At 37.8% G+C, this 12,626-nt stretch overlaps 1 protein-coding gene across 1 annotated transcript in view; it reads right to left on the bottom strand.

Moving 5' to 3' along the window:
• Window positions 1–394: 394 nt before the first annotated feature.
• ZC3H8 (zinc finger CCCH-type containing 8) overlaps window positions 395–12,626 on the bottom strand; it is a 49,403-nt gene continuing 37,171 nt past the window's right edge. Inside the window, exon 9 of the mRNA XM_003804792.6 lies at window positions 395–1,960. The gene's annotated coding sequence lies outside the window, so the exon portion shown is untranslated. The remainder of the gene's footprint in view (window positions 1,961–12,626) is intronic.

The raw sequence follows: 12,626 nt of genomic DNA, 5'->3' as shown, positions 1-12,626 counted from the left end.
AGCTGCATCAAGGGTCAGTGAGATTTACTTCACAGGAGGAAACCAAGGGGAGCAGAGGGAAGTAGGAAGCCCGGCTTGGTATGGCTACAATGGCTAGGTGATAGAGTACTTTGGACGAATGGCTCTTGAGACGAATGGCTCTTGGTTCAGGGAATGGCACAGTGGGGGCATGGCTGAAGCAGTATACTCGGAAATCTGCTCTGAGGAACCAGAGCAAACTGTACAGAGGAAAGGGGAGAATGGAGGCCAGTGATTGGCTGTGAGGTGCTGCCATAACCCAGGTAGGAGACCCACAGGCTAGCAGCTGCTTTGAGAACACAGGACACATTCATGAGAATCTCTGTCTCCTAACTTGATTCAACACAAATTAAGATATTTCACTTACACAGGTATGCTTGTTTCTTAAAACAATTATTTGAAAAATAAGAGGTTTTTAACCTACTCTATTTGACTTCTGAGTCCCTCAAATCTCTGCGGTGTCTTTTAAGTTTACAAGTGAGATGGGTACTGCCTCAGAAATATAACAATTATTTTTTTTCCTTATATATAAACTTTATATATAAAATCTATACTTTATAAGTATCAAACTATACATGAGTAATATTAGGAAGTAAACTGCTAGACTGTAGTATAAGATTAATTACAAGTATTGACAAGGCTCATGAAAATTAAAAAATTAAGCATTCCTATTTATTCCCTTTCTATGCAATGAATTGCATTATCCACTGTATAAGGTTGTTACGAGACTTAAATAAGAAGTGCCTTGCCCACCTCCCGAGCCACAGCTGAGAAGCGAACCAATCAACCTGGGCAGACAGCAAAAGGGCACTGAGAGATGACTTGCTCTCCATTCCTCAGTTTCCTGCTTCTAAGGGCCTAGGATTTACCCTTGTTTCCTGCTTTCTTTCGTCTTGTCTGATAAACCTTTGCTTGGAGTACATGCAATTCCCTTTCTTGCTTTAGCAGGATTAGATAACAATGAAAATAACTTTGATTCCTATTTTCAAATAGGACTTTGCTAAGAAGTATCACTAGCTTTGGTGTACTCTGTATGTCCAGCAAGTTGGTAATACTATTACTTTTCCCAACAATAAAACAATATAATGACGAGTTTCCATTTCATAGTATTTGTCTAATAATAACCAATAATCAATATTACTATATAAAACTACATATTTAGAATCTCATTATTATTTGTACTTGGAACATTTGTATTTGAATCTTGTGTTAATGATACCATCACACTCCTAAAGTCTGTAACTCACACAAGTGTATAATCTGACTACAGTTTATAAACCAATGAGAAAGATAAATATTCTTATATTTTAACAACAGAAAAGTTACGAACTCTAAATTTAGAAATGGTATAGTAAGAGATATTGTTTCACTTTATTTATAATAGTAAGAAACTGGAAACAAATGTCTAACAATAGGAAACTGGTTTAAAAAATCATAGAACCATAATTTATTTTAAGCCCTAAAATGAAATTGTGAACCATTAAAAATATGTTGTAAAACTATTTAATGTCATAAAGAGAACTAACTCTGTTTTTATGGTCCATCTACCAGTGTCTTCCGAGCAGTTCTCTCTCCTCAAACCTCCTCCACCTCTTTACTCACCCTCACTCAGCCTAACCTTGCTTCCTATTTTATGAAGGAAATCCAATCAATCAGAAGAGGTTTCTACAATTTACTATCACATTTACCCACCAGCCATCACCTCTGCCATATATGCTCCTCTCCTATTCCAATGGCTGGAATGTCTCAGGGAAGACCAAGCCCTTCACTTGTACATTAGATCCCAGCTCTCTGTCCCATCCATTATGGAAGCTGCACATCACCCCAGTCACACAAGAGGGCACTCTGAATGAGGAATCTTGTAAACTACTCCAAATCACCAGTCTTGAACAGTCTTGAACAGGCATGGGCGTTAAAGTACTCTTTATCTGTACATTGCTACCTACAGAAGAAAACAGAGAACAAAAATACATCAGCTCATGAAAATTACCAGCGGAGCCGCCCTTACTCCCAGTTCTCATCTCCCAAAACAACAACAACAAAAAACATATAGCTGAAGAAAACAAGCAAAAATCCAAACAGAATTAAACACCCTTCTTTGGGAAAATTAAAGAACATTCTGAATTGAAATTCAAAAACTAAGATTAGAACTGAAGCAAAAAAAAAAAATACAAATAATGAGACAAGAGTTGACTAACCTCAGACATGGCAAACAAGAAAAAAATTATATTACAAATGAAGACTATATTACAAGAAAGAATACATTTGAATGGAAACATGATAAACATTATCGGACAAAAGCAGAAAGAGAACAAAAAATGAGATGAAGAAAGAAAAATTTAATAGAAAACAAAGAAAACACATTATAGAGAAAGAAACACAGTAACAATAAAATGACAGAAACTAAACCAAACATTTGGTAATTTCAACAAATGTGAATGGTCTTAATCCACTTATCAAAAGAAAAAGATTTTTGGTTGAGCCCGCAGAGCAAAACCCAACTACATATGTTCCATACAAGAAACAAACCTAAAAATTATTCAGAAAAGCTAAAAACAGACCAGGCGCGGTGGCTCACACCTGTAATCCCAGCACTCTGGGAGACCAAGGCGGGTGGATCACTTGAGCTCAGGAGTTCGAGACCAGCCTGGCCAACATGGTGAAACCCCACTTCTACTAAAAATACAAAAAAATTAGCCAGACATGGTGGCACATGCCTGTAATCCCAGCTATTCAGGAGGCTGAGACATGAGAATCACTTGAACCCAGAAGGCAGAGGTTGCAGTGAGCAAAGATAGTGCCACTTCATTCAAGCCTGGGTGACTCCATCTCAAAAAAAAAGAAAAGCTAAAAATAAAGTGATGGGCAAATGAATATTAAAAGCAAATGGAAACATTTTCAAGTTGCAGTATAAAATCTGAAACCACATCAATGAACTTTTTATACTGTTACATTAAAATCCATTGGTCTTTGTAGGTTGGATGGGTGCTTTATGCATGTATAATTCTGTCATATTGTGCATTGTTTATTTAGAAAATATCAGCTTACTAATCTACGCGATCTTCCACATGTTTCATTATATAGTAGAGTGTTTTTAAAAAGTTACATTCTTTAATATCACCAATGAATCTTGCCAAAACAGTCTTTAGGTACAGGAAAGCTTTCAAGCTCACAGGGACAGATCAGATGTTCTAAAATTATAATTTTTGCTTAAAAGCTTGAATTTTATCATTGATGACAACTATTTTCAGTTGTCCTCCTCAAAGTGACAGGGTCACTCTGTTCATTTCTGAAAAAGTTCCTGTCAAACATCTATATCTGAAAAAAAATGTTGCCCCTTGGTTTTGTTTCTTTGTTTGGGTTTGTGTTTGTATGTGTGTCTGGTTTCTTGTGGTTTTTTTTTGTTTTTGTTTTTGTTTTTGTAGAGATAGGGTCTTATTGTGTTACCCAGGCTGGACCTGAATTCAAACTCCTGCCTCCACCTCCACAGCAGCTGGCATTACAGGCTCATACCAGCACACCCAGCTCTCAGTTGTTCTTTCAAGTAAAAATAGCAGTCATGAAAAACAACTCATTCAGCTTGCAACTCAGATAACACAGCACATGTACTTTTCTTAGGAATACAGTTGCAGAAGTACTTCATCTATCTTCCCATTCTCTAGGCATAATATTGAAAAGACTGTATATGAGGTTTAATAACATTAATAATTGTTACTGCTTCATCAAGGACATTCTTAAATGAACCTCACCCCAAAGGCAGATGTTTTCAGAAGGGAACTCTACTCAAGGTTTAGAAACCAGGCAGTCTCAATGGAACATAGACTCTTCTAGTGGAAATGCCTCTACTGTTTGCCTTATTGAGTATGGTGCATTCCTATTAAGGTATAGCATATTTTATCATGTTAAAAAAGTATCCCCCCAATGATCTTCTATGTAGAAAACCTCAACACACAATAATCAGGTGTATTTCTACACACAAACAATGAACAGTCTAAAAAGGAAATTAAAACAATTCCATTTACAGTACCCAAAAAGAATAGAATATGGTTGACTCTTGAACAACACAAGTTTGAACTGTATGAATCCACTTATATATAGATTTCAATAAATACACTGGAAAATTTTTTGGAGATTCACTACAATTTGGAAACATATATATAGAGAGAGTCTACTTGTGTGTTAATCGACTGTTTATGTTCTTGGTAAGGCTTCCCATCAACAGTAGGCTATTATTAGTTATGATTTTGAGGAGTGAAAAGTTATATGCAGATTTTTGACTGCATCTATATATGCAGATTTTACTGCAGGGGTCAGTAACCCTAACTCCTCTGTTATTCAAGGGCCAAATGTACTTAGGAATTAATTTAATCAAAGAGGTGAGACTTGTGTAACAGAAACTATAAAACACTGCTGAAAGAAATCAAAGGCACATAAATAAATGGAAAGACATCCCATGTTAACGGACTGGAAGACAATATTGTTAAGATGTTATTACTACCCAAAGCAATCTATGTATTCAATGCAATCTCTATCAAATTCAAATTGATGTTTTTTTCCAGAAATAGAAAAATCTGTCTTAAAATTCATATGGGATCTGAAGGAACAAATAGCCAAAATCTTGAAAAAGAACAAATTTGGGAGACTCACACTTCCTGAGTTCAATACAAAGTGATAGTAATCAAAACAGTGTGCTAACAGCATAAAAGATAGACATATAGAGCAATGGAACACAGTGGAGAGGGTAGAAATAAACCCTCACGTCTATGGTAAATAATTGTTGACAGAAGTACCAAGACCATTCAATGAAGGAAGGACGGTCTTTCAACAAATGGTGCTAGGAAAACTGGATCTCCTCATGCAAAACAGTGAAGTTGGACCACCGTCTTAGACAACATACACAAATTAGCACAAAACGGATCAAAGACATAAATGTAAATGCTAAACCTATAAAGCTCATAGAGGAAAACATAAGGGAAAGTCTTCACAACACTATTTACAACATTATTTACCCAGAAGTCATTCAGGACCAGGTTAACTTCCATGTAATTGTATAGTTTTGAGCGATTTTCTTAGCATTGATTTCTACTTTTCTTGCACAGTGGTCTGAGAGTGTGAGTGGGGTGATTTTCTTTTTAATTTGCTGAGGATTATTTTATGCCCGGGTGTATGGTCAATTTTAGAGTATGTGTTATGTGCAGATGAGCAGAATGTACATTCTGTTTTTGGGTGGAGACTTCTGCAGATGTCTACTAGGTCCATTTGGTCAAGTATAGAGTTCAGGTCCCAAACATCTTTGTTACTTTTCTACCTCAACGATCTAATACTGTGAGTGGAGTGTTTAATGTCTCCCACTATTATCGTGTGGTTATTTAAGTCACTTCATAGGTCTTTAAAAATCTTTGCTGGTTTAAAGTCTGTTTTGCCTGAAATTAGAATAGCCAACTCCTGTCTTTTTACATTTTCCATTTGCTTAGTAGATTTTTCTCCGTTCCTTTACTTTGAGCCTAAAGGCATCATTGCATGTGAGATGATCCTCCTGAAGACAGCATACCATTGGGTTTTGTTTCTATATCAGCTTTCCAGTCTGTGCCTTTTAACTGGAGTGTGTAGCCTATTTACATTCAAGGTTAGTATTGATACATGCAGATTTGATCCTGTCATAACATTGTTAGCTGGTTATTATGCAGACATGTTTGTGTGGCTGCATTATAGTGTCACTGGCCTATGTACTTTTAAGTGTGTTTTTGCAGTGGCCAGTAATGGTCTTTACTTCCCATATTTCGCACTCCCTTCAGGACCTCTTGTAAGGCAGGTCTGGTGGTAACAAATTCCCTTAGCCTTTGCTTGTCTGAAAAGGATGTAATTTTCCTTTGCTTATGAAACTTAGTTTGGCTGGATATAAAATTCTTGGTTGAAAATTCTTTAAGAATGCTGAATATAGGCCTCTAATCTCTTCTGGCTTGTAGGGTTGCTGCTGATAGGTCTGCTGTTAGCCTAAAGACCCCTTTGTAGGGCTGGGCGCGGTGGCTCACACCTGTGATCCCAGCACTTCAGGAGGCCAAGGCAGGTGGATCACCTGAGCTCGGGAGTTCAAGACCAGCCTGACCAACATGGAGAAACCCCGTCTCCATTAAAAATACAAAATTAGCCAGGCATGGTGGTGCGTGCCTGTAATCCCAGCTACTCAGAATGCTGAGGCAGGAGAATCACTTGAACCTGGGAGGCAGAGGTTGTGGTGAGCTGAGATCGTGCCATTGCACTTCAGCCTGAGCAAAAAGAACGAAACTCCATCTCAAAAACAAACAAAAAAGATCCCTTTGTAGGTGACCTGCCCCTTCTCTCCAGCTGCCCTTAACCGTTTTTCCTTTCATTTTGACCTTGGAGAATCTGATGACTATCTGTCACGAGGATGATGATCTTGTGTAGAATTTTGCGGAGGTTCTCTGTATTTCCTGAACTTGAATGTTGGCCTCTCTAGCAAGGTTGGGGAAATTTTCATGGACAATATCCTGAAATATGTTTTCCAAGTTGCTTGGTTTCTCTTCCTCTCTTTCAGGGACGGAAATGAGTCATAGATTTGGTCTCTTTACATAATTTCATATTTCTCAGAGGTTTTGTTCAGTCTTTGATATGGTTTGAATCTGTGTCCCTGCTCAAATCTATGTTGAATTGTAATCCCCAATGTTGAAGGTGGGGAGGTGACTGGATCATGGGGGCAGATTTCTCATGAATGGTTTAGCACCATCCCCCTTGGTACTGTCCTAGTGATAGTGAGTGAATGCTCACAAGATATGGTTGTTTAAAAGTGTGTAGCTCCTCCCCACTCTCTCTCTCTTGCTGGCCATGCGACATGCTGGCTCCTCATTCACCTTCTGCCACGTCTGTAAGTTTCCTGAGGCCTCCTCAGAAGCAGATGCCTCCATGCTTCCTGTACAGCCTACCATGAGCTAATTAAACCCCTTTTCTTTATAAATTACCCAGTCTAAGGTATTTCTTCATAGCAATGCATGAACGAACTAATACAGTCTTCTTTATTGTTTTTACTTTATTTTTGTCTGACTGAGGTATTTTGGAGAGCCAGTCTTCCAGCTCTGAGATTCCTTCTTCAGCTTGGTTGATTCTGCTGATAAGACTTGAGACTGCACTGTGAAATTCTTCTAGTGTGTTCTTCAGCTTTATCAGGTCAGTCTGGTTCTTTCTTATAATGGTCATTTGGTCTAACACCTCCTGTATTGTTTTATTGTAATCCTTAGATTTCTTGGATTGGGTTGACTATCTCCTGTATGTCATTGATCTTTGTTCCTATCCATATTCTGAATTCTATTTGTAACATTTCAGCCATTTCAACCTGGTTAATAACCATTGCTAGGGAACTGGTACAGTCATTTGGAGGTAAGAAGGCACTCTGGCTTTTTGAGTTGCCAGAGTTCTTATGCTGGTTCTTTCTCATTTATATCGGCTGATGTTCTTCAATCTTTGAAGTTGCTGTCCTTTGGGTAGATTTTTTGCTTTTTTCTTCTTGATAACCTTGAGGGTTTGATTACAGTATAAGGTGGGATCAGTTGACTGGCTTAGATTCTAGCCTGCTCCTGGGTCTTGGAGGAGCCCTCTCTGATTACTGTCTCTGTGCCCATGTTTCTTTTATTGAGTGTTCTTGTCCATGGGGCTCTCCCTCAGACAGGAACCTCAGTTGACAGATAGGTTGTATCCTTGCTAGGTCAGCCCTAATCTGTTGTCTGTTTACTTCCTGAGTAAACACGGGGTTGCACCTGCCTGCAGAGTTCAGGTAGAAGTGGGACCACTGGGTTGGAAGCTCTAGCAGGTGTGGCCTGGCCTGTCTGGCTACAAGAGGTGGGGGGGTGGGTGGAGTTGCCTGCCCTGCTGTCTGGGTGTTTCCAGGGCAAAAGGAGGCTGTGCCCTAAAAAAAGAAGAAATTCTGACATGGTACAATATGGATGAATCTTGAGGACATTATGCTAAATGAAATAAGCCTGTTGAGAAGGATAAATACTATATGATTTCACTTACATGAGATACCTACATTTGTCAAAATCACAAGGGACAGAAAATAGGATGGTGGTGACAGAAATGTCTGTCAAAAAGGACAAACTGTATGATTTCACTTATATGAGATAAAAAAAGGACATACTGTATGATTTCACTTATATGAGATATCTAAAGTAGTCAAAATCACAAGAGACAGAAAACAGGATGTAGCTGTCAAGGCCTTGAAGACAAGAGGAAATGGGGAGTTTTTGTTTAATGGATACAGGGTTTTAGTTTTGAGATTAAAAACATGAGCTCTGGTGATATATGTGGTGGTAATGGTTTCAAAACTATATGAATGAACTTAACATTACTTAACTGTACATTTACAAATGGTTAAGATGGTAAATATTATGTGTATTTTATCACAATAAAAAACTTTTAAAGTATCCATCTATTCCTATTTTCTTTAGTGTTTTTTTAAAACAAGAAATGAATGTTGACTGCATGTTCTCACTCATAGGTGGGAATTGAACCATAAGAACACATGGACACAGGGTGGGGAACATCACACACTGGGGCCTGTTGCGGGGTGGGGGAGTGGGGAGGGATAGCGTTAGGAGATATACCTAATGTAAATGACGAGTTAACAGGTGCAGCACACCAACATGGCACATGTATACATATGTAACAAACCTGCACGTTGTGCACATGTACCCTAGAACTTAAAGTATAATTTAAAAAAAGAAAAAAAAGTAAAGAATAGTTAAAGAAGGAATAATAAATCTATATGAACAATCGCATGTCAATGTATTAATTTAGATGTAATGGACAAATTTCTAGAAACACACAAACAATCCTCAAGAATAGAATAAAATAAATAAAGCCATTAAAAAAAAAGAAAGAGTGTTGAATTTAGCAGAAAGCTTTTTTTAGCATCTACAAAAATCATCATGATATGAAGGACTGCTGTTTTTCCATGATAATTCTTGTATAACCTCTTGACTTTTTAAACTATCTGCATATATTACTTTTATAAAAGAATATTTAATTTAAAAAACTTTGGGGCTACAAGTAAAATAGTACATTAAGAAAAATGTATAGGTTTAGATGTGCTGAGAAAGAAGAAATGCTAACAATCAATCTTTGGGCAAAATAAGCCCAAACAATGTAAAATGACTGATATAATCTAGAAAATAAATTGATGAAATAGAAAATTAGTATAAAATAGAATTAAAGCAAAGTTGGTTCTTTCTAGAGAATAATGTAACTACGAAACTGCAGATTAATTGATGAAGAAAAACAGAAGGCACAAATAATCAATATAAGGAATAAAGGCCAGGCACGGCAGCTCACACCCTGTAATCCCAGCACTTTGGGAGGCCAAGGCAGGTGGATCATTTGAGGTCAGGAGTTTGAGACCAGGCTGGCCAAAATGGTGAAACCCCATCTCAACTAAAAATACAAAAATTAGCCAGGGTGGTAGGTGCCTGTAATCCCAGCTACCCAGGAGGCTGAGGCAGGAGAATCGCTTCAGCCTGGGAGGCAGAGGTTGTGGTGAGCTGAGATAATGCCACTGCACTCCAGCTTAGGTGACAGAGTGAGACCCTGTCTCAAAAGGCATTAATATTTTGGCATAATATTAATGATATTTGAAAACTTCACATTTATATTTAAAAATTTAGTTTATATCAGGAACGTAAGGGTGGTTTAGTATTTTTAAATGCATAGATATAATCTGTTGCTTTGGCAGAATAAAAAGAAAAACTCCGGTCATGTCAAAAAGAATTCCAAAAAAGTCAACATCTCTTCCTGATTATAAAACAAAGAAACAAAAAGTCCAACAACTCTTATCAAGCTACAATTTGAAGAGAATTTCATTAACTTGACAGAGTTTCTACCAGAAAATTGCAGGACACATTGTATTCAGTGGGGAAAATATTAATAGCAGTCTCTTTAAAACCCAGGACAAAAATACACTATCATTGCTTTTATTTCAAATTACATTGCCTCGAAGACTTGAACATAAATGTTCGCTGAAGCTTTATTTATAATACTCAAATGTCCATCAACAGATGAATAAACAAGTATATCCATACAAAAGAACACAATTCAGCAATAAAGAGAAGTGTGCTGCTAATATACATAAAAACAGGAAGCTTGAAAACACCATACTGAGCAAAAGACACAAGAGTGTAGACTATATAATTCTGCTTATATGAAATTCTAGAACAGGCAAAACTAATCGATACTTACTTACTGAAAGAATACCAGTGGATGCCTGAGGTCTGAGAGAAGGAGAAGAATGAATTGTAGTAAAGTGTCACAGGGAACATTCTGGGGTGATGGAATGTCCTATTTATTGATTGTGGTGGTAGCCACATGGTTACACACATTTCAAAACTCATTGAACTATATACTCTCCATTTATTTAGATCTTCAGTGTCTCTCGGTTTTGTAACTTTCAGTGTACAAGTGTACACCTTTTTAATTTATTCCTGTTTTATTCTGTTTGATGCTACTGAATGAAATTGTTTAAACTTCATTTTGGACTGTTCACTGGTAGTATGTAGAAAGAGAATTTATTTTTGTGTATTGATCTTGTTTCCTGAGACTTTGCTGAATTTATTAACTCTAGTAGGTTTTATTTTGTATGTGTGCATTAAAAATGGGTGCAATTCATTGACTGTTCTGTATACCACAAAATAGTTAATTGTTAAAAAAAAACTAACAAAAATATGCAACCCACTGGGGAAAATAATAAAATGTTATCAAAAGACATTTTGAAAGACTATAGACAACAATTAGCCAGGTGTGGTAGCACACACCTGCAGTCCCAGCTACTTGGGAGGCTTAGGTAGAAGGATTGCTTGCGCCCAGGAGTTCAAGGCTAAAGTGAGCTATGATTGTGCCACTGCACTCCAGCCTAGGCAACAGAGCAAGACCCTATGTCTAAAAAAAGACTACAGTCAACATATTCATAGATTAAAAGCCTCAATGTCACAAAGCTGGCCAGGCACAGTGGCTCATGCCTGTAATCCCAACACTTTGGGAGGCTGAGGCGGGCAGATCACTTGAGGTCAGGAGTTCGAGACCAGCATGGCCAACATGGTGAAACTTAGTCTCTACTAAAAATACAAAAATTAGCTGGGCATGGTGGTAAGTGCTTGTAGTCCCACCTACTCAGGAGGCTGAGGCAGGAATATCACTTGAACCCAGGAGACGGAAGTTGCAGTGAGCCAAGATCGTGCCACTGCACTCCAGCCTGGACAACAGAGTGAGCATGGTGGCTCACGCCTGTAATCCCAGCACTTCGGGAGGCCAAGGCAAGTGGATCACCTGAGGTCAGGAGCTCGAGACCAGCCTGGCCAACACAGTGAAACCCCATCTCTACTAAAAATACAAAAATTAGCCGGGTGTGGTGGCGCACACCTGTAATCCCAGCTACTTGGGAAGCTGAGGCAGAAGAATTGCTTGAACCCAAGAGGTAGAGGTTGCAGTGAGTTGAGATTGTGCCACTGCACTCCAGCCTAGGCAACAGAGCAAGACTTCATCTCAAAAAAAAAAAAAAAGAAAATCTTTTTATGATACAGAATTCAAAAGGATTATAAGACAATACTATAAACAAATTTACGCCAACAAAGTAGACAACTTAGATGAAATAGCAAAATTAATGGAAAGATACAAATTACCAAAGCTGTTTTTTTTTTTAAAAAAGAAAAATCTGAATAAACTTTTAACAAGGACAGAAATTGAATCTGCTATGTAAAATCTAATTTAAAAAAAGCGGCTGGGCGCGGTAGCTCACGCCTGTAATCCCAGCACTTTGGGAGGCTGAGGTGGGCAGATCATGAGGTCAGGAGATCAAGACCATCCTGGCTAACACGGTGAAACCCCGTCTCTACTAAAAATACAAAAAAATTAGCCAGGTGTGGTGGCGGGCGCCTGTAGTCCCAGCTACTCAGGAAGCTGAGGCAGGAGAATGGTGTGAACCCGGGAGGTGGAGTTTGCAGTGAGCCAAGATTGTGCCACTGCACTCCAGCCTGGGCAACAGAGCAAGACTCCATCTCAAAAAAAAAAAAAAAAAAAAAAAAGCTCAGGCCCAGTTGTCTTACTGGTGAATTAAAGGAGAAATAATAACAAATTTTCATGAATTCTTCCAGAAAATAGGGGAAGCTGGAACACCTTTCAACTCATTCTAGGAGGCCAGTATTACCTTGATACGAAAGCCAGAAAAAGACATCACAAGAAAAGAAAGCTACACATGAATATCCCTCATAAACATGAAAAAGATGTAAAAATCCTTAATAGAATATTAGCCAATGAAATCCAATAATAAATTATATACAACATGACCAAGTGGGGTTTACCTCAAGAATGTAAAACAAATTATTTTACAACTAATATATCATGTGAATAAAATAAGAGGAAAAATTATATGGTCATCTCAACAGATGCACAGAAATCATTTGATAAAACCCAAGATTCATCCATGATAAAAGTACTCAAAAAACTAGAAATAGGAGAGAACTTCCTTGAACTAGAGTATCTATAAAAACCTACAGCTAAAATCATATGTATTGGTGAAAGACTGAATGCTTCTGCCAAATATCAGGACAAAG

This window comes from Pan paniscus, chromosome 12 (assembly GCF_029289425.2).
Source record: "Pan paniscus chromosome 12, NHGRI_mPanPan1-v2.0_pri, whole genome shotgun sequence".
Lineage (NCBI taxonomy): Eukaryota > Metazoa > Chordata > Mammalia > Primates > Hominidae > Pan > Pan paniscus.
This window is presented reverse-complemented; position numbering and strand designations above follow the sequence as displayed.